The sequence below is a fragment of the Coptis chinensis genome, chromosome 2 (genome assembly GCF_015680905.1).
Source record: "Coptis chinensis isolate HL-2020 chromosome 2, ASM1568090v1, whole genome shotgun sequence".
NCBI classification, from domain to species: domain Eukaryota; kingdom Viridiplantae; phylum Streptophyta; class Magnoliopsida; order Ranunculales; family Ranunculaceae; genus Coptis; species Coptis chinensis.
This window is the reverse complement of record NC_141457.1, coordinates 16,225,366-16,248,658: the sequence shown is the minus strand read 5'-3', so window position 1 is coordinate 16,248,658 and position 23,293 is coordinate 16,225,366. Positions and strand designations below refer to the sequence as shown.

The window sequence follows — 23,293 nt, the reverse complement described above, 5'->3', positions numbered from 1 at the left end:
TAAGAGGTTGGCTTCTTTCGTATTGATCCTCCCTTATTGAGTTTCAATTCATTCCTCGGCTAGAGTAAAATTCAATATATCTAGATATAACACTCAGTGGAAATTGTTGTCGTTCTAAAAAATTATCCAACTAATAATTTTGTGGTTCATTAAATGGTTGTGGTGTACAACCTTTATTAAAGTCCTCAGTAAAATCAGCTCTATCCCATATTGACCAACTACATAGTGCAGCAAAACAAAATTGGTTATAAAAGTAGATTTGAGATAGCCTAGAAAGCATACTTTTCTCGGCCTTTTGGCTAAGATCAAGTGTAGTATGTGTTCTTATCAGTTTAATATCTGATATGTGGGGAACTGCTTCACATGATATTAAATTAATATTTTAATGGGGGAAGGTCCACCACAATAGCTTGCTATTGGGACTTTCAGGAGTCGCCTATGTGTTGTACTACTGCATAGACCTGGCTCACCTCACCAAATTAATTGAAATTTTTAATTTAGTTTTGAATAGCCTTTGGAATGTCAACTGCTATTACTACTTTTTTGGGGTATATTATTGATGTATAGTAGAAAGAACGTCAAACGAAGAGGCTTGTTGTTACATGATTCTTAGAACAAAAACTATTATAGCTAATGTCTAATAAAATCTATAGTATGTCTGGAATGAACTTTCTATAGCTGGGACAAACAGTGGCCTAGTAGTTCTCCAAAGACAGTCTCCTAAGTTCAAGAGAGCACCCTTTTAGCTGGGACAAACAGTGGCCTTGTAGTTCTCCAAAGACAATCTCCTAAGTTCGAGAGAGTACCCTTTTTGGCAGCTGCATCTACCCCGAAGTTAGCTTCTCTCAATGTGTGAGTGATCCACTATTGCTCCATCTGTGAAGCTGCTCTCATCCATCTTGCTTTTAGGTGCCAAGGGAGAGTCTTTCCTTTAATTGCCAAAATCACTGCCATTGAGTCACTCTCTATCCACATGTTCCTCCATCCCTTATCAACTGCCATTTCTAATGCAAGTATGGTTGTACATTCTACCTCGAAGTTAGTTACTACTCCCAGTCCATGCACAAGTACTCCCAAAAGCTCGGCTTTGTTGTCCCTGAATATCACTCCTGCACCTCCTACTCCTAGATTTCCAATGGTTGAGTCATCGATGTTTAGCTATTACTACATTTACACCTGATTCAGAACCTATAGTATAGATTTTTTTTTTTTTTTTTTTTTGCTAAAAGGTAATTGATTAACTTGAAAAAATAAAGGTTACAAGGAGAAAAAAAATAAGAGCATTATGACACGACTGGACTAAGAAGGATAAATCATATGTGTACCCTTCTCAATACAAAAGTTCTTAATGAGTAAATCTAAAGTACGTAGTGTTGTGGTTCTCAAGATGTCTCATGAATGAAGGATGAGTCTGCCACCATACACTTTGTCCTTTAGTTAAACCTGCTCCATGTCTGGTATATCAATTTGCTCCCGAATTAGTTTCCTTCCAGATTGAGGTGACATTAATCCATGTTGCTTGCAAGTTCAGTAGTTGCCATCGTGCCCTGACTTTCCAGTGCATGTTACCTTTTTGAAAAGCTTGGACTACTGCAAAAGAGTCTGATTCCACCCATATATGTCTCCATCCCATTTCCAAAGCTTTTGTGACTCCTTTCACAATCGCATAGGTTTTAGCCATGTAGTTGGTAGTAATTCCCAAACCACCCGTTGCTGCCCCAAGAAAGGCCCCATTATGATCTCTATAAACAACACCCAATCCTAAGTTACCTGGGTTACCCCTAGAGCTTCCATCCGCATTCATCTTTAAAATTCCAGGCAGGGGAAGATTCCAATAACATTCAAAGATTTTTTGGAGATTTTTGAAGTTTGTGGTGAAGTTGGAATGCTCGGAGTATCTTCAGATCTCTCATCGAATTCTCCATGTGTCCCGGGGACTTGTGATGAGCCCTTACTGTTGCCCTTCGAATCAAGAAACAGATTTCTTTGAAGTTGGAAACTTTGTTGTCATACAGTACCTTGTTCCGATTCTTCCATAGACTCACTAGACTTGTCAGAGAGCATGTTATCCATATATCCAGAATTAATAAGCTGTAATGCTTACCCTGTTGTTGGATGTCGTTCAATGATTCCATGCTCTGATTGAGATCAAAGCAATGATCTGCATACTGCCACACCCTCCTTGCCAGCTCACATTGGAATAAAAGATGATCCAATGTTTCTTCCTATTTCCTACAGATGCAGCATCGCGAGGCCAGCTGGAATTTTTGTTTTTTCAGCTACTCATCTGTTCTTGCGGCACCATGGGCCAACTTCCAAGCTATTCCTTTCGTTCTTGGTAGGATATGTGCACCCCATATGAATTTGCACCATACTGGCTTGTGGGCCTTCGTTCTTATAGTATAGATGATGTAGCATAACTTCTAGAGATAATAACTCTAGAGTTGCATCCATAAATATCCTTCAAAAGGGAAAACCCATATTAATTGCACAATTGATGTATGTCTTATACTCTTATGTGACTATTTTTATATACATGTGTTTGATCGTTTGAGATATGAGTTGGCCAATATATTTGGTTGTGAGGAGTTGAACAAATTTGGCGAGTCCAAGGCAATCTCTCAACTTGCAGTACACTAATGATCAGAGGAAGATGCGTTAATTTACTTAGTACCTGCACAACTACTCTTTCTAGACCAAAACTAGCTTTCGAACCCGTCCTACAAACGGGTGACGTTATATAAATGTTTTTTTTAATAATTCAAAAAATATTTTGTAATGATATCATAAATATATTAAAGTGCATCCAGTTGTCGATTTCCCGTTAATAATTCTATGAGGTTAGTTCGATACATTTACTTATAGCTGCCAATTTCCCCTTAATTATTCTTTGAGGTTAGTTCGGTGCTTTTGCATCGAGTTTCCGATTTCCTGTTAATTATTTTTTTAGGTTAGTTTGATACTATTGTATCCAGTTTCCAATTTTCCATTAATTATTCTTTGAAATTAGTTCGATGCATTTGCATCATGTTTCCAAATCCGCGTTAATTATTTTTTTATATTAGTTCAATGCATTTGCATTAATTTTCCAATTTCCTATTAATTATTCTTGAGGTTTGTTCTATGCAGTTGCATCCATAATACATGTTAATTATTATTTAAGGCTAATTAGTTCAATGCATTTGCATCAAGTTTTCAATTTCTCATTAATTATTTTTTGAAGTTAGTTCAATGTAGTTACATCCAGTTTCTGATTTCCCGTTAATTATTCTTTGAGGTTAGTTCAATGCATTTTAATTGAGTTTCTATTTTCCCGTTAATTATTTTTTAGGTTAGTTCAATACATTTGCATCGAGTTTCCGATTTTCCTGTAATTATTCTTTGAGGTTAGTTCAATGCTTTTGCATCCAGTTATCGATTTCTCGTTATTTATTCTTTGAGGTTAATTCAATGCATTTGCATCCAATTTCCGATTTCTTGTTAGTTATTCTTTGAAGTTAGTTCAATAATTGTGTCTCAAAAAGGACATGGGCGATTGTCTGGAAGAGGGTTGACAGTAGTGACTTTAACTACTATGGTGCAAGTATATTCAAGAACGCTAGCGAATTCATCTTAACACATAAAGAACATGAGCACTGATATATGTACTGTGCAGTACCTTAATCCATCAAGATTGTTCCAATGACCCATTTGCCAAAGAACTTAGGAACTCCTCTTCATGGTTTAATATTTGAAGACCATCAAATACAAATGTAGAGGCAAATAAACACTTATTTTACTAATTGTGCGATTTCATATTTGTTTTCACTTCTAAAAAATTGAAAATTTCAGAGCAAAAACTATGGTCAAAATTTCAATTGTGTTCCACGAAAGAAATCCATGAAATCTATCAATTAGAATCCCATTACAAAAGTAAAGTAAAGTAAAGCATAAGAAAGAGCAGAATTAACACCTGAATCATTGCATCACGCACTTTATATTAAAAATGAATTCTTGTACTATGTAGAGGATTTGTTAAGAGGTTAGTTGCACTCTCAATAACGGAGATTACAAACTAAAAATAGGGTACACATTTCTTATTGGGAGTGCACATCCTCAATGCTATTGTTAAGTGCTTAACACCATTAATATTGTAGGAGACTCCAAGGTTCCTAAGATCTTCAGTTCTTCATTCACCAATTTAAAATGCAATAGTTTAGAAGAAATAGGCCCTTTAATTTCTTTGGACCACGTATTTAAAAACGGAAACTCCAGCAAACAAACTGCTCCAATGCTCATATCTAATCATATTCATTTATTTTTGGGTTCGGCCAAGTCCATCTTCATGACACCCCTTGAGAGCTATGAAAACTCTGCAAAAACACGGATTAACATTAACAAATCACTACACACGATGCTTGGGCACCACATCCAAAGATGTACTCAATATAATATTTATATCTATAGATATTATGCCTTAAATTCCATAGCAATATAGACACATAGTGCACTGAAACTACAAATTTCGTAGAAAATATATGAAATTTCTAAAAGAATATACATGTTACATGGAATTACAAACCTGTTCCAGTAGCGCCCAACTATTTACTTACCTGTTTGGATGATGATCTACATGATTTCCATTGCACTTCTCATGGATATTTTTCAAAAAATGTTGTCCTTCGGCACGCCAATGTTGGATGACATTCATGACTATCCATCTAAAACATTGTGTGAAAGCCGTCACGCTAATACCTTTCTGAATTTTCATTCATAGTAAATTCTTATCTCAACATATCATTTGGGGAAAATAATCAAAAAAAAATATGCATATTAGTTTGACATCCATCTACATATAGCTATATATACTACTACCTAAAATATGTCTATTACTAATAGGCTTCAAAAAAAATTCTCTAGATATTGTAAATAATCTACTGAAATCTTGTGTGAACAAACCACTTGCTTGATGCTTCAGAGGTAGGGGTGTCATACCAATTAGCGCCTTTAGGATGTTATTCTTCGAGTACCTCGTGTACGTTAGATGTGATGTTACATTAAGAATAAATGATAGATGTACGTGGTCGACATTTATAAAAAAGAAAGAATAAGTAAAAATGTTAAACAGACACTCATCTTTCAGTAGCCTTAGCTTTGGGAAGCCAATCTTATGCAGTCTTTCAACGACTTCAATAAGATGGAAGGGTGGTGGTGATATATATATATGCCTGACCTAATTGACCATATTAAGATCTTTGAAGCATTAATGAAGTGTGATGTACAGAGAGTCCTGTAAAAAAAAAAACTCTAATATCTAAAAATAGAAAAATGCTGCAAATTTTCTACCACTCTTGAAGCAAGTACCTATCGTAAGCATGACCAACTGAAACCTATAATGCTATGTTTATCACTGTCTTTTTCAATAATGATAATTGTATGTTATTATGTACCACTTTATGCTCGATTGCCTATATATAAACAAATAATCAACTGCAACTCTTTATATTAGCATACAACAACTGAAAATGAAAGTAGTTATCTTATTTGCAGAGTCATGTAATCATAATCATATTTAACTTTAGAGATCGTAGTGAGCAGAAGTTTATTTATCATTTTGCCAATTGTTCCATGAGATAAAGTATTCAAATTGGTCATGATTACGTCATAAACCAAGTGACAAAAAAAAGACTTAATGCGCTTAAATGAAAACATACATATACCTGATAGGGTTATATACTAAAAGCATTACTTTTGTATTAACTCTAATTATTTATATTTTGAATGAGAATCATATGGGCAAATGTTATGCATATTATATATGTTATTAGTTATATGCATGTGTCTAATACTTTATGTTGTAGATGATATGGTGTGAACACACAGAAGATCATATCATCAACACCTTATAAATTATAAGTAATCATTCACAACCTAGATAGATTTGGACAAACCATAGGTACGGTTGTAGTATAATCTGGTATTAGTCTATCTTGACTATATGATTACACTAGTACACTTTGTGTGTATTGAACAGAACCAAGTGAGGTTGTTTCTTTTTATGCTGACTATATAAGATAACAAACACCTCTGTTATTATGGATGCTTGTCCTCCTAATCCGGATATAATAACGGGCACTTACATACATTGTACATTGTTTTAAATCATCAATGAGTGAGACTCATTTGTGAATCAACAAACTCGATGGATTGGGTAATAACATTGTATGTAAGGTGCACTGTTGATTATAGAAGGAATCCGTGTCCCGCAAAAAGTCGGGTTGATGATGTCCCCTTGAGGAGCTCAAAAAGATTGTCATGTAGACCCTGCAGGTGGATTTATTCTGACATGACAATGAGGTTGAGTGGTACTACTCAAGGACATAAGAAGTTGATTAATGTAGTTGTCAGTAACTTGACTTAATCAACGGACATTCGATATCTTAAACACGGGGAGATCAACGAGCATATAATATGGAGCCCATAAACGCTGACACGTAATTTGGGATTAGGGCGGTAGTGCAACAGTGGCCTTTAGTGGAATAAGCCATTTGTTGACGAACTTGGGCCGTGTGTTCGGGGCGAACATGGGAAGCCCAAGCCCGTCAGGAGGCCCAACCCTAATTTCTCCTCATGGTCCCTGTTGTAGCCTATAAATAGAGTACTCTTTCTCTCTGGCTGAAATTCACTATTCACTAGTTCTGGAAAAGAGGTAAGAAAAGTAGATCTGAATTCGTTTCTGATCTTGAGAGAAAAAAGGGGGTTGGTAGATCGCTGTCCACACAACGTCCAATCTATTCTGAAGGAATACAACAGAAGATCAAGAGGTTGATTTCCGATTTCATAAAGCTTGGATTTTCAAAGTTATCTAAACCGGATCTAAAAGGTATGTTCTCTATTCAAAATCGTGAGAACCCCATTGATTCCGCTGTGCGTGGGTTCTCGCGGTTTGTATAAATATTGCATTCTGAATAACGGTTTCTGCAATACCATTAACATATGTACCATCAGCAACACTTGGGATGTAAAAGAGTAAATAATTGTTAAGAAAAAGAGAAAATAATACTATAAAAATATGAAAGGAATTTCCAATTAGTTTTCCACTCTTGTCGGTATTGAGTTCATTCATCTTTCAATAGCAAGGATCTACTAACATTCTAAAGTTGTAAGATAAATGAGATTGCCTTAGCTAACCGCTTGCAATCCAAGTCTAATGTTAATAAGTAATGCAAAGAATTGAAAGAAAAATGCTAGATTGGCAAATAAGTTCAATTCAACTTACCAATGTCACCCACTCTACCGCAAATCTTAGACTAATGACAAAAACCCACCCGATTGGTATAGATTGCACGTAACATATGAAAGTAAACGATAGATTTATGAACACTGTAAGGAAAGAGATAAGGTGACGCATGTATCAACTTTCAATCACAGAAACACTGAATGAAGTTTGGTCACTAACATGTAATAGAAGCACACAAATAGCGCACACACACACACATACACATCAACATCAAGAGTAATCATTTGAACAAAACAACCAATATCAAAATTATAAAGTAGATATCATTAAATCAAATTAGTGAAATCAAGCAATTAAGTGAATCATAGAAGATTAAAGAAGAGATTAAAGAAGAATAAAATAAGAAATAAAAGACAATACCTTGTTCGGTTCAACTACCACTGATAAAGAAATCCTTCGTGGAGACATCTCTTACGGAGTTACAGGAAGAGAGTCTCTCGTAATTAATTTAGACTCTTACTTCCTATTTAGTTTTTTTCCTCGCAACTTGCTTTCTTTTTTCTCTCCTGATTTTCAGAGTCCTAATTTCCCGTGAGTAAAAAGTAGGTACTTAAAATTTGCTGACGTTGACACCCTCAGAGAAGAGGAAAAGGGACTATTATTACATAACCACTGCTAGCTTTGATGAGCTAACTAATTTTGTGATCCTTCAGCCTCCAAAAACTCAAGACCATCACATAACCAATACAATAATAATGTTGAAGCTGTAAAAACGACCATAGTGAATATTAATCTTACTTTGAAAATTGAAGAACTCGAGAAGCTGCAGAACTGGATAATCAATATACACCAACAACATAAGTTTAAGAAAGATCAAAACAAATAATGGGAAAGCTAAAAAAAAGGTGGGAAAGAAGATATATAGAGATAAGCAATAAGTTATTGGAAAATCTCTTACACCTTCTTTGGTCAGTACTTGGATCAGCCACCAATCAATATACCGGTTTGTTTAATGCTAACTTAATGTACGAAATATACCGGTTTGTTTAACGCTAACTTCATGCACAAAATAATCAATAGGCACAAATATCTCATGTAGTTCCTTTAGGTTGCACAAATATCTCTGGGAGCTGATAATCATGATGCCTAAAAGAAATCCAAGGAAAATTATAATCAGGTGCACGGTTGGTTATGAGGTGCTTATTATGTTGTCTGTGTGTTATACATCTAACTATTTTAAAATGGTTGTCCTATGTGGTCGAGAATTTGTACACATTTTCTTTTACAGTGCTCCTACATGATTATGTTAATTATATTCTCAGTAATGGGAAGCGTTTGTGAAGTAATGACTAATGTCAATCGTTAGTGTTTTACATGAAGTCATAATTTACCCGAAAATCTTTATTAATCTCTTACTAATCTTATAAATTTCAAATAGCATTTAATCGATGCTCTCTATGCATTGTGAATTGTTAGGAAACCATACAATTTTGAGTCATTTTCTTAATTGTTTATTCCAATCTTGACAGTCGGCTTTAGATGTGCTTTGTGAATGTATAGTAGTTGTACACTGTTAAGGCTGCATGATGACCCGATGATCCCTTACCGAAGGTTGCTTTGTGCTTATAATCTTGAAATTTGGCTTCGGCACAGATGCTCTATGTATTTTGCAATTTGCTTGATTAGCAATTATCTAGCAAATGCTTGTGCCACTAAGTCACACCCATCACCCATAGGACTTAACAGTTCATGAAATTTCAAATTGGCGGAACTATTATGCCCTGAATGAAAGAAATTATAGCACCAATTTGAATGCAAACGATGATGTTTGATTATACCATCTTCTTTTTAAAAAAACGATAGAATGAGATACATTACTAAGTGACACTGCCTCCTTTTTTGTGTATGTAGATGGTATATGGTCGTTGAACAAAAGAGAAGCGTATCAAAACCTAATTATCCCTCAATAAGTAAAGGATGAGTAGGGTATCGTTCCACTTTTAAGTGTATGTTTATATGAAGGATAGGATTGGAAAGGGGGTTTGAGGGATTAAAAACTATGATTATATATTTTAGATTCTAATGCTAAACTAAACTAAACTAAACTATTGAGAATTTATAAGAAAGGGAATTCAAGAGATTAGAATCCACCAATACTTTTGATTCAATGACCTTTTGCTCCATGGTTGTTCTCACAAGTAGACTACAATTAGGCAATCGAGCGAGTGTCGATGCCCTCTTGGACAAAACATCGTTAATAAATAACTCTACTTAAGGTTATTCCTATGTTCATGTTACTAGTATCTTCTTTCATTTTATGTGAGCTTGGGCAGCTATTCAATGAATCACCATCTAAGACAAACACAAGGAATACTTCCCTTACTCTAAAACACTACACAACTAGAAGAAAAGTAGAGAATAATAGTATAATATTCAATTACAATAAATAAAATCCTATTCTAGCATTATATTCAATTGCAATAAATAAAAGCATGTCACTAGCAAATATTCAATTGCAATAAATAAAACCCTAAACTAGCATGATATTCGATTGCAATAAATAAAAACCTTAATCTATACTTCCATCCCCCAGTGCGGGCAATGGAACTAATAACTAAAAACATAAAGAACTAACACGATTGAAGAACACCATAAACCAAAAGAATCATTAAACCTTAAGCATCGGGGCTTCATCTCCTCCCTTGAAGGAGAAGATTAGCCTTCCATAAAGAAGGAAGAACACGAAGAACGAGAAGAAGAAGAGTTGAAGAACATAAGACTAGAAAGACTAATTTATTAATCTCTCTCTGCCTGAAGTTCTGGAGACAAGAATATAAGTGAATTGGCAAATTACATGAGGCACTTAGGTCCTCTATTTATAGGGGTTACAATGAGCTCTAGAAGTATTCCAAACCGTCATTTGTTTCCTAATACAAATAGACTTCTTTCAGAGTCCAACATCATGTCCAAAACTGAGAAGGAATAGGCTACAGTGTCGATTCATGCGTCTGGACTCATTATTCATGCGTCTCAGACTCAAGCAATGCGTCTGGACTCACGATCTATGCGTCCCAGACGCGAGCATTGAGTCCAGACTCATGATCCATGAGTCTCAGACTCAGAAGTCTATTTTCCCTCTTTTGCTCCATCCTTCTATCCTCTTTTGCGGGCTTTGGTCCAAGCAACGAATCCTTTGGGCTTGGGCTTCCAAATAGACTTTAAAATAGGTCCAAGTCGCATATTTAATAGCTCCAATTCCTTGGCCTTCTCCATGATTGTCCACGGACCTCCCATGTGATCCTTAATGCTCCGAATTGCTTCGTTTTACCCCATTTTCTCTAATATTCTACAAAACTCTCTTTTTCACCTGTAGAATCTTAAAACATAACTTACAAGCACTATTAGTCCACTAAGATGGCTAAACAAGAGGCATAATCGAGGGTTAAATAGCACTTTTTGAGCACTTATCACAACTCCCAACTAGCCTTTTGCTAGTCTCTTAGCAAATAAGATAAAAAAATAGATAAGTGATCAAAATCATATCCTAATAACAAAAATAAAATCCTAACTCATTTTCGCAGGCATCGCGATTGCATTTACCATATGCAACAAGGCTTTAAACCTTTAAGTTCCCCAAAAAGGACGAGTTATAGTCTCGTGAGGGTTTTCAGGTGATATACCCACAAAATCAATCAATAGCATGTTCAAGAATGATAGTATTTTTCAGAGAGAGAAATTCCTTACCCACTTAGTGCTTACTCCAATAGACGGTCTCCATTGTTGGCTACATTGCTGCAAAGACTCATAGATTATGATGGGAGATAGTAAAAATTGACAAAATTCTCAATCAAGGCTTATGTGTGTACTTAGTCAATCTCCTATACTCTCCTATCCAAGAAACGGAATCCCTAGTTTACTATAGGTAGATAATCTCGACTTTCAATCCTCACCGGTCATACTCTAAAAAAAAAAGAATCTCTCAGAAGATGGTCTACTATTTTACCTCATGTATGTGGGGAAAAGAATAATGCCTACGAACATCCCACATACTACCTTGAAAAATAGACTTCTGAATAAAAGTAGTCTCATGGAAAGAATGTCAATCACATATGAAGTGTCGGGTCCTTCACTTTAGCATCCTCTCACCTATTCTAGACTTCGTACCATACTGTAGTGATAAGTCATGGGTTGTAACTTGGCTTGGGTATTGGTTTATGAAGGAAAGGTAAAAAGGATTCTAAGGTTGTTTCTGAAAAACACTAAGGGTTTTGCTTCTTTCTTTGGAAGATTTCTTCAAATTCTGTATTGTAGAGAAAATTCTTCCTTTGTCTTAGCTTTTCCATCCATTCTGTTCAACTTTTTTTTTTTTTTGTTAAAGCTCAGTGGTATATCCTTGATTAGTACTGGATATGCTTGTTTTCCACTAGCTTCTTTCACTTTGAACAGAATGATGGGATTCATTGTATCTCTCTGGTATTTCCTTGTAATCTTCCTTTTGTGGTCTTTCTTCCTCTTTGTGCCCCTCATATTCTCAGAAACATATGGGTATGGCTAATAAAGATTTTGGCTATACTCCTTGTCTGGAGTTGGGTGACGGGTAAAGGGTTTTATGAAAGAAAATGGCTTATTGTAAGGCTCAAAAGGGTTTAACATGATGGTCCTACTAGGTGGGATAAAGGCTGAATGGGTTCACTACTTGACTTATCGATTATGATGATACTGTTTTGAATAGACTACAAGACCTAATGGCTATCTCCCCAGTTGATGTCACTTCGTAATTAACCAAATCAACGAATAATAAGACTATATTACAACGACATAAAGAACTGAAAGATGTTGAGTCACTAAGACTCGGATTTTTCGTAAGAACTCTCCAAAGAATGGGTATAAAGCTCAAGTCTCACGGGTTAAGTCTAAAAATTCTACTTCCAGTTTACTAGGGGTTTAAATCTCTCTTCTAGGAGAAGTACACAAAACTGACAAAGTACTATGGTGGTGCCTTGATAAAGGATTCTATCAACAAGAACTATGTCCGAGCATAATAAATAGTCTAAGCGGTAATGAAATCAATAATATCAACTATCTATCAAACTCAACACTAAGCAGTATAGAATCTATATCCCAGACTCATCATTAAAATTCATTTTTCTCATGCTGTTGATATATATACAAAAATATTTTAGTTTTTGAAAACTAATTTTCGAAATTCATTTCTCAAGTACACCCTCCCCCTACTTATGCATGCATTGACCTCAATGTATAAAGAAGTAAATGAAATGGATGAGAAAAAGGTAGGATATTACCATTGATGCCGAATTTTTAGGTCTTTTTACGTCAGATCCCCAAGACGTAATGTATTATCAATTTGGAGTGAGGAGATCAGATTTTCTTACCCAATCGGCCGAATGTTTGGAGGGCGAGGAGGTCTCACCTTGTGGGTTGTTAAAAATACTCCTTGATATCTTTGGAAAGATTCTTGGTGAAGTTGCTTCTCTACCTTGAACTATTTCGTGTCCGATGATTGTGTGATAGGCCTTGTGGTTCCTCTGTGTAGAAGATTGATGAAAATCTTTCTTTCTAACAGACAATAGTATATCGATGTGCCCTTAACCACCACGGTGATGATAATGGATGTCCGGGTGACTACTCGGGGGTGGGCGAGGACCGGTTCACATACTTCTCTCGTTCGGACAATAATGGTGTAGAAGAGGCTTCAACAAAGGCAATTCTTCTTATCAATATGGTCCACTTCGCGCCTTCGAAGACTCATTTCAGGTTTCTAGATTACATTTTTTTTCCAAAACTTCTTTAAGGCGATTCTCTAGTAACCGATTTTTTACGGGTAGAAAGTCTGTTGTTCATCTTGAAATGTAGAGTTCATCTTCTCAAGATATGATACTCTCTCTGCCAATTTTCCATTCTGCTCACTTAAATTCTGAATTTTCTGCATAGATTCTAAGAACATGGCTAGCAACGCCTCTGTGGTGGGTTTCTCAGGTTCGTCACAGTTTTCTGTAGATTGAGCACTTTCAATTGTATCTTCGAATGGGACGAATTCTTATATCATACTATCAAGGAAGTACACCTCTCCACCTTCGGCTTCATCACAATCCTTATGCAACAGGTGAAAGATATTTATGTCCATGGACATCTTACCAAAGTTGATCTTCATTTCACCGTTGTGACAATTTATCAAAGATTTTGCGGTAGCGAGAAAAGGTCGGCCTAGAATAATTGGTATTTTATCAAAGGCTTCCTGGGTGTCTATCACAATGAAATCCACTGGATAGTAGAAATCGGCTACTTGAACAAGAACATCCTCAACTATGCCTCTTGGAATCTTGGTAGAATGGTCAGCTAACTTCAATTTGACTTGTGTAGGCTTTAGGTTCTCTAGGCCCAACGCTTGGTACAAATGATATGGCAAGAGATTAACACTAGCACCAAGGTCTAAAAGAGCATTACCCGTGAATTTTTCTCCTATCTTGCATGATATTGTAGGACTTCCTGGATCTTTGAGCTTGACTGGAGCTTGTTGATGGATAATAGATGTTGTTTGTCCAGCTAGAAACGCTCGCTTTGGAACATGAGTACTTCTCTTTATGTTGCATGCATCCTTCAAGAATTTGGCATATGATGGCAACTGCTTGATTGCTTTGAGAAAGGGGATATTGATGTTATCTTTCTCAAATGCCTCCTTCATCTCTGAAAATTGCTTGTCCTTTTTGCTTTGAGCAAAAAATATAGGAAAAGGTGCCTTCGGTACAAACACATCGACGTATGTGTGCGCTCTTCTTTCTCTTTGGCATTCTTGCATATCTTGTCTTGGTTGTCTTGACAAATGGGAGTGGAAAGGATTTCCCCCACTTCCTTTTGAACTTCATTTGAAATCTTGACCAATTGCTCTATAGCAATGTCATCATGAGAAGGTAAGTCAACCTTGTTGTCTATCTTCAATCGATCTAAGAGTAGTAAGCGAAGTTAACATGATCATGGAGGTGATCAGATTACTAGAAGTTGTCCCAATGTGGCATACATCTTCACTCTTCAATATTGGTTCCAATAAGCTAGGTTGAGTGGCTTGTGTCTTTCTGGACAAAGCGGTGGTGAGTTGGTCGACCTTAGCCTCTAGAGACTCCATTCTAGAACATTGACTTTTCCCGAGATTCTTTGGAGATTGAGTTGAGGCTGTGCAAGAAGCTCTAGAACACTTTCAAACTTCTGATTTTACGTGATAGCAAAGTAATTGCATTCTCCGGTTGGCAGTGCTGCGCATAATTTCTCCTAGGATCGGGCACTAACTCTCCACTTGTATTGGAATTTCGCTAAGAGTATAATTGTTGTTGAGGAACCAACTGTGAAACTTGACTTGTCGTGGAATATAACTTTGATCCCCGAGAACACAGGGGTCCAGTTAGTTCTCCAATAATTGCCTTGAAAGTTATTACCACCTTGGTTGGGCCTCTGAAATGAGTTTATATTGTACTCTCCAACTGATGGATGTTGATAGTAACCAGGACATTCTAGAGTTGCATGAGAAGTGTCCAAACAGACTTCGCAGTATTGGCTAGCTTGCATGACTGGGAGAGATTTATCTTGAGACTTGTTGAACTTGGAGGGACTCATAGAGAACTGATTAAATTTCTTACTCAGAGTTTCAATGCTGGTAGCCATGCTGGCCAATGTAGACTTCAGTTCTTGATCTGATTGTTCATGTGCTTGGTAACCAAATTGCTTTGGCTCCCCCTCCATGCTAGCGACATCCTCGTTGCTAGTAGTCCACTGTTGTGTTTCTTGACTAAATTTCGAGAAAGTTGTAAGCTTCCTCTCCATCCATTGATGTAAACTTGCCTTTGCATCGGGATTGGTATCATCATCGCTTGTTCATCATCGAGTCCTCGATAGAAAAAATGAGCAAGTGTGCTCTTATCATAACCATGATGTGGACATGAGACTAACAAATTATTGAATTTCTCCGGCTTTGATGATATTCTTGGTCACTTTTCCTTTGAAATTGCGATAGCTTTGCGCATGGCATCTGTCTTACGGGGTGGGTAGAACTTGTTCATAAACTTTTTCTCAACTTCTCCCGGTTGTCTATTGAATTGATCGGGTCGCGGTTAACCATTCGGATGCTTTACCTTCTAGTGAGAGTGGAAAAAGAATCAACTTGATACTCTCATCTTTGATATACGGTTCTTGAAAGTTAGGGGATGATAGAAATTTGTTCATGTGAACATATGGCTGAACATTGTCTGAACCATTGAACTTTGGAAGCAAAGAGATTACTAATGCTCTAAGTTCAAACTGGTTAGCTTCTGTATCTGGAAAAACAATACTGCTGGGTGGGTCTCCAATGATTGGCGAATAAAAATCGCCGCCTTCTTTCCTCACTTTGTGCTTGCATGGGTGGGATAGCTTCAAAATTATTTGGATTCATAACACCTCCATCATTGCTTGCGGCCATTGTTTCAATCTCGTCTAGTATTCTTGCTATGCGAAGATGATGAAAACTATCCTACTATGCTTGAATGCAATTAAACTAATATGCAACTATTCTAAATTATACTAATATGCAAAACTACTTTCCTTCAACTGGGTTGGGCTTTGCACCTAGTATCTCTCCCGTTGTCTAAAGCTGTGTCTTCTAGGGTTATGGTGAATCACTTGGATTGCTTAAGTAGTACGCCCACGCAGGGCGATAGTCCGTTTGTCAAGATTCAGACAAGAAACACTAGAGTTTGATATTTTGCTGTGTTGGCTTACAACTTCAATTGTTGAAAAGGTCCTAAATGCAATTATACTAGAAAGCAATAAACTATGGTGCAACTATACTAAGAAAGCAATAAAAAGAATGAAGATTCGACTAACCTGGATGGTAGAACTTGTCTTCGAGATGTCCTTCAAGCTTCTTTTTTTCTCAAAAGGATGGATGATGCGGCTAAAATTACCTCAAGATCCAAACTTCTAATCTTGAAAGAAAACGTTAAACATAAACAACTTAAAACAGCAGCGGCGCCATTTAACACTACCTCTTAGGGCTACAATTAATTATATCCCCGGCAGCGGCGCCATTTGACACTGCCTCCTTTTTTGTGTATGTAGATGGTATATGGTCGTTGAACAAAAAAGAAGCGTATCAAAACCTAATTATCCTTCAATAAGTAAAAGATGAGTAGGGTATCGTTCCACTTTTAAGTGTATGTTTATATGAAGGACAGGATTGGAAAGGTGGTTTGAGGGATTAAAAACTATGATTATATATTTTAGATTCTAATGCTAAACTAAACTAAACTAAACTAACTAAACTAAACTAAACTATTGAGAATTTATAAGAAAGGGAATTCAAGAGATTAGAATCCACCAATACTTTTGATTCAATGACCTTTTGCTCCATGGTTGTTCTCACAAGTAGACTACAATTAGGCAATCGGCGAAAGTGTCGATGCCCTCTTGGACAAAACATCGTTAACAAATAACTCTACTTAAGGTTATTCCTATGTTCATGTTACTAGTATCTTCTTTCCTTTTATGTGAGCTTGGGCAGCTATTCAATGAATCACCATCTAAGGCAAACACAAGGAATACTTCCCTTACTCTAAAACACTACACAACTAGAAGAAAAGTAGAGAATAATAGTATAATATTCAATTATAATAAATAAAATCCTATTCTAGCATTATATTCAATTGCAATAAATAAAAGCATGTCACTAGCAAATATTCAATTGCAATAAATAAAACCCTAAACTAGCATGATATTCGATTGCAATAAATAAAAACCTTAATCTATACTTCCATCCCCTGGTCTGGGCAATGGAACTAATAACTAAAAACATAAAGAACTAACCTGATTGAAGAACACCATAAACCAAAAGAATCATTAAACCTTAAGCACTGGCTTCATCTCCTCCCTTGAAGGAGAAGATTAGCCTTCCATAAAGAAGGAAGAACACGAAGAACGAGAAGAAGAAGAGTTGAAGAACATAAGACTGCTAGAAAGACTAATTTATTAATCTCTCTCTGCCTCAAGTTCTGGAGACAAGAATATAAGTGAATTGGAAAATTACATGAGGCACTTAGGTCCTCTATTTATAGGGGTTACAATGAGCTCTAGAAGCATTCCAAACCGTCATTTGTTTCCTAATACAAATAGACTTCTTTCAGAGTCCAACTTCATGTCCAAAACTGAGAAGGAATTGGCTACAGTGTCGATTCATGCGTCTGGACTCATTATCCATGCGTCTCAGACTCAAGCAATGCGTCTGGACTCACGATCTATGCGTCCCAGACGCGAGCATTGAGTCCAGACTCATGATCCATGAGTCTCAGACTCAGAAGTCTATTTTCCCTCTTTTGCTCCATCCTTCTATCCTCTTTTGCGGGCTTTGGTCCAAGCAACGAATCCTTTGGCCTTGGGCTTCCAAATAGACTTTAAAATAGGTCCAAGTCGCATATTTAATAGCTCCAATTCATTGGCCTTCTCCATGATTGTCCACGGACCTCCCATGTGATCCTTAATGCTCCGAATTGCTTCGTTTTACCCCATTTTCTGTAATATTCTACAAAACTCTCTTTTTCACCTGTAGAATCTTAAAACATAACTTACAAGCACTATGAGTCCACTAAGATGGCTAAACAAGAGGCATAATCGAGGGTTAAATAGCACTTTTTGAGCACTTATCACTAAGCACCACCATAATATAGTGTCTCATTAATAGTATTCGTGAATATTGTAATAACTCGGAAATTCATAAGTAAAATGGAGAACAACAAAATAATATTATATATCCTTTAGGAGTTTCAAACAAATCATGACATAAGGCCAATTAATTTTAGCATGGCTTTTACAATCTCTCAAACATTGAAAAAGTAAACTTTGAAGTCAAATACAATGTGAAGAAGATCCGTCAAGCCTACCACAGTCTTTGCCATCTTCAATACTTTCCTCGAAGTCAACTATGTTTGCTTAACAATATTGCAGACGATAACATCATCTTATTGACATCATAATCCTCGTAATCATCCCAGTGTAAAAACACAAAAAAGAAAGACAAAATCACCCTAAGAGGGTCCTATATATATAGTTCAAATAATTTTAATTCAATGAGACAATCACCTGACAGAATCACCTCAGACAATTTTAATTCAATGCCGCAACAAAAATGACAGATATATATAGTTCAGATAATTCTATTGAGAGGTCCTATATATAAATTTCAACATCGCTAATTATAGTCCATCAGAATACAATTCCCTTATATCTGTTGAACCGGATCAAGTATTTTGAGCTACAGCCCTTTAGTGCTCTATTCGACCTCAACAATGGAGGAATAACATTGAACTCATCTACACTTTCATTTCAGTGAGAGTATTATGCTCATGACTTGCAAAGTAAATAATTTGGCTAATCATAAATAAATAAGTTGGCTAATAGGATGGTTAATTAACGAAAGGAGTGATTGTATACCAAATAATAAAATCTCTATCTAGAAAAGATCAATGACATCATCATGTAGTTTCAACAAAGCTTCCTTGATCATATATAATCGGCAAACATGCCACACTAACCTAATTAGATTGTGTAAAGCTTAACCTTTAGTTCATTGATTGACAACAGAGACCTAGTGAACTGGTATATATGCATACTTTCTCCTCCTCCATGCACAGTTTCTATACTCTCTTAAGAAATTCCTCCTTCATTGTTTGAAACAGAAATCAAGTTACTAAAATTGTAACTTATGATTTTGTTTTCCCAGTAGTAGTGTATTACACACGGATATGAAATGAAATTCTTATTCTTGGAAGTATACTTTTATATGTTCATTTCTTGTTTTGGAGAATATTAACCAAAACAAAACAAATGTCATGACAAAAATCTAACAGCTGAAATCTTACTCAGTTCTAAAGGAAAAGCAATGAATGAGTAACCGACTTGAATAACTACTTGTAGATGGATTTTTATGTTGGTATGGTACCTATTATAGCTATAAATCGAATCAAACTCATTAGAATAGTAGTTTCATTATGCATTATAAAAGATACCATAATGCAACAATAGGAAATAAAATATGCATTTGCTTACCATCCTTGTTTACATTCTTGAATTCTCCCCATATGCCACATGCTATGAAATACAAAGCATCAGAGATCAGTCACCCATTGGCTACCATGCCTCCCTTACATGTCAAATTTACCTATTTTGTGTGTGCACGTATATATATGCATCAGTTCTAGGGGATACTATTGTATATGTACAATGACATATACAGTTCAACAAAACCAAAAAATAAAAAAAAATAATAATAATTCAGGTGGTACGATGATGAAAAGTGGTGCTTATTGGTCATTAAGCTGTTAGCTTTTAATTCTGTCCCATTACCTATTTTGGATGTTAACATCAAAACACTATTTACTCACTATTCAGATTGCAACAGTAACAATAAAAAATCGGCTAATCAATAAGAACCTAAGTTATTGAACTATATTATGTAGTAGTTTTGAAAATTTTGCTATCACACACATTTAGAGAGATTAACTTTGTAGGTAGCAGACTATTATATTTGTTGGATAGAGTGATTCTTTGTATCATCATGTCATGTATTATATACCTCCACTTGGATAGGGACCTCACTACTATTAAAAAAGGTGATTTATATCAGGTAATAAGGTGTATCTTAAATTTGCATATTAATGCAAGAGGGGGTCTGCTCAACCCTAGCTTATCATTAAAAAAAAGTTGATGCACTAAAGAAAATGATTTAGGTTTGATAAGCTTATCATTAAAAACAACCAAATTGGTTTGATAAGCTACCTAAAGCTATCTGATAAAGATAGGTACTACGGTTTGATTCTGCATGGAGAGGAGGAATAATTCTCACCAATTGACCATATATAAGATAGGAAGACCCAAAGGATGGAATTGATACGGTAAGTAGCATCGTACATGGTAGTTCCCTTCATATTTATGCTTCCTCGAGAGGAGTTCTTTCGGCCCAAAATGAATCATCTATCACTCTTGTACCTCATATGACTTATAGGTGCTACATGTCTTTTTGTGTTGAGCTAATTGAGGTTGTAATCTTACATGGGCATTGAGTGTTTCCCTGTAATTATAAAAATGGAAACAAATTCATCTTGTTAGTCCACCTTAATATATAAAACTTCTAATGCAATCTACTTTACTTGTCATTCTACAAATGCATCAAAGTTGTTCACTTTGTTCAAGTTCAACATGTGCTGTTTCAAGGCTATTTTTCATCAGTAAATTTGGTTAATTAGTTTCATCAAAAACTAAAGAAAGAGAAGTTAAAAATAATAGTCAAGTAGTTTCTCAAAGCAAACCCCCTCACAGAAACCTGACAGAAGTAGTCAAATATTGCATTTTGGTTCTCCACTGTTACTATTTGATAGACTAATGATTACAAACTCAAATATTTTGTTGTAAGTTTTCCATTATTAGTATACGTCTAGGATTACACTCAATGACTATAAGTTCAACACCAATACATGGTTAATCCTAGGCATTATGGAGCAAAGCAAGATAACCAAATCTCCAAATACATTATTGAAGAAAAGCAATGAAAGGAAAGATAGACTCTCTCTCTGACTAAAAGTTCAATTATCCAACAATGAGATATAACAAACTTTTTTTGTTTTTCGATAATCAAATTATATAACAATCTGAAAAGATATAAAACTCAGTGAATCAATATTGAAAGGAAATAAAAAAATAATAGGCTCACCAAAACTTGATGACTCGATATGATATTAATGGAGAATGCTTCTGAATATGCTGTTTATCTCTACTTTGGTTTAGGCGAAATCATTTATGAAGGGGAAAGTCAAATCCAATATGCATAGTTCTTAGCACATTATATCACATCGTGGTATATGTTAAGAGATTGATGCTTCCATTAGAAGAAGCTTGAAATTAAGATTTAAAATTTTTGAGAGCATCGGATAGGAGGGCTTACACATGCAATATATAAGAGTGAGAGGCGTAAGTAGAATGTTGACCAAACTGACTCTCAATTTATTAAAACAAATTAAACCACATGGTCTACCAATCATAAAAGTGTGCAGTTATTTTCAGTTAAGCTTCAATAACAAATAGGCAAACATGAATACATGATAAACAATGGATTAGTTCATAACGTACAATAAGGAATTAATAAAGTAAAAATCCAGTTCGATAACCAAGGATTGGTTCATAACAAAAGTTTTAGCACCTTCAATTAATAGACTCAGCAAAAGTGATAATTGCTTACTGAAACCTTTTGAGAAATAGACGTGAAAACAGTAAATGATATTACTGCTTAAAATGGATCAGTCTCTATATATTACTTGCAATTCTCCCTAAACAAATTGCTTCATCTTTTAATAAAAAATCACATATTCAAACTATTCAATTGTGAATTTAAATAAATAATACATATATATTTCCAACTTATTACTAAATTCTATGAGTCCTTGATGAATCTAAAGCCAAATAGATATTTTATGCAGCCATATCCTCGATCTTTTAAAAATGGAACAAAGAAGCTAACCTTAGCTGCTTCAAACTGAAGACCCTCCCGAGAAGAAGATCTTGCAAGGTCCAGAAGGAGCCTTATTCCATCATTGGACATTACTACTTTTTCCCTTTCAAAATCAACAGTAGCATTTTCAAATGACGACAAAAGTTGTCAATCCTGTTGCTGCTCTTTCTTGGACATCTTCCTGAAGGCTCTGCACTAAACTTAACAACAACGCAGCACCTTGACTGATCTAGAACTCACCTAACCCCTGTGGATTGCTCTCAACAATGCATAAAAGTGAATGAGAAAGAATTCACTCTAGCCAAATCATAATTGGATTCAAGTACTTGTCCCTAATTTTCTTATCTCTCCAATCTACAAACACACTCCAGTCCTTTATATTATCGACAAATAGCGAAACAACTCCTTTAAATGTGTCCTTGAAGAAGGCAAGTAACAACTTATCTCTTATACTATGTCTCGCAAAATCATTTTGCTTCAAGAGATGGACAGTTCAGAGCACACATGACCTTTAAGCTTTCTGTTAACTACAGCAGTTTCAAAACCTCGGTTGGAAAATTTCCAGTCCTCGAAACGGCTAAACCAATCAAATTAGGAAGTTTATTCCACACTTGTGATGCCAATTTCCAGTTTATATTTCTCGTCCCAGCAACAAAAAGAAAACAAACATAAACCACATTTCCCAACACCACAACATCAACATTCAAACAGTCCATAAAAAAATTTGTAATATGACAACAAATGTAATTTAATACAATTCAGTTAAGTGCTAGGAATAAACTATCAATTCAAAGAAAAATGTGACTATAGGCATCAAAGCTCAACTAATGTCTATGTGATGAAAATGCAAAGTGATAACAACGTTCTAATTGACTTGTTCAATAAAACTCCTCTACAGCCAAACAATAATACATGATACCTAGAAGATTGCTACCTAATTCAGTACCCTCTAATATCAGTGTTACTATGTGACTTACATTTTAAGTAACCGTTAAGCCGTGGATGCTTTTAGATATCTAGATCCTAAATGCTACATCTAACTTGACAATTGATGAAAATGATGCTAAATTAAAAGGATTTAATTCATAATTTCATACCCAGCCTTCATACGATTCTTTGGATCACCAGTGGAGTAACCTATGAAGTAGAAAATCCAACCCATGGTAAAAACCAATCCTAGAGCAAGTCCACCAAGAGCCAACACCAGAAAGAACACTGACATCATTTCCAAAGAATTCTGATGTCCTCTCTGCAACAAAAATAATTCACAATCCTCGTCACTCAAAAAGCCTTAACAATATATATAATAAATCAAATACCCACAAATCTTGAAAATTTAACTTGCTTGCCACTGGTAGAAATAGTTGTAACAATCTCTCCAAGCTTAAGCTTATACAATTTTGTTCTATCAAGATATGCTGCTACAAATCGTGAATAGATTCTATCTTCTTTTCATCGTGAGAAAGGGCACCGTGGTTTTACCTAGAGCAAATTCGATAGAATATAATTCTAACGCAAGTTCATCCTTGCGAATC

General features: G+C 35.6%; 1 non-coding gene across 1 annotated transcript; it reads left to right on the top strand.

Moving 5' to 3' along the window:
* The first annotated feature begins 278 nt into the window (after positions 1-278).
* On the top strand, positions 279-475 carry LOC147515112 (U2 spliceosomal RNA). Its single transcript, XR_015214512.1, has one exon. It is a non-coding gene; the product is annotated as a U2 spliceosomal RNA (small nuclear RNA).
* Positions 476-23,293: the final 22,818 nt, after the last annotated feature.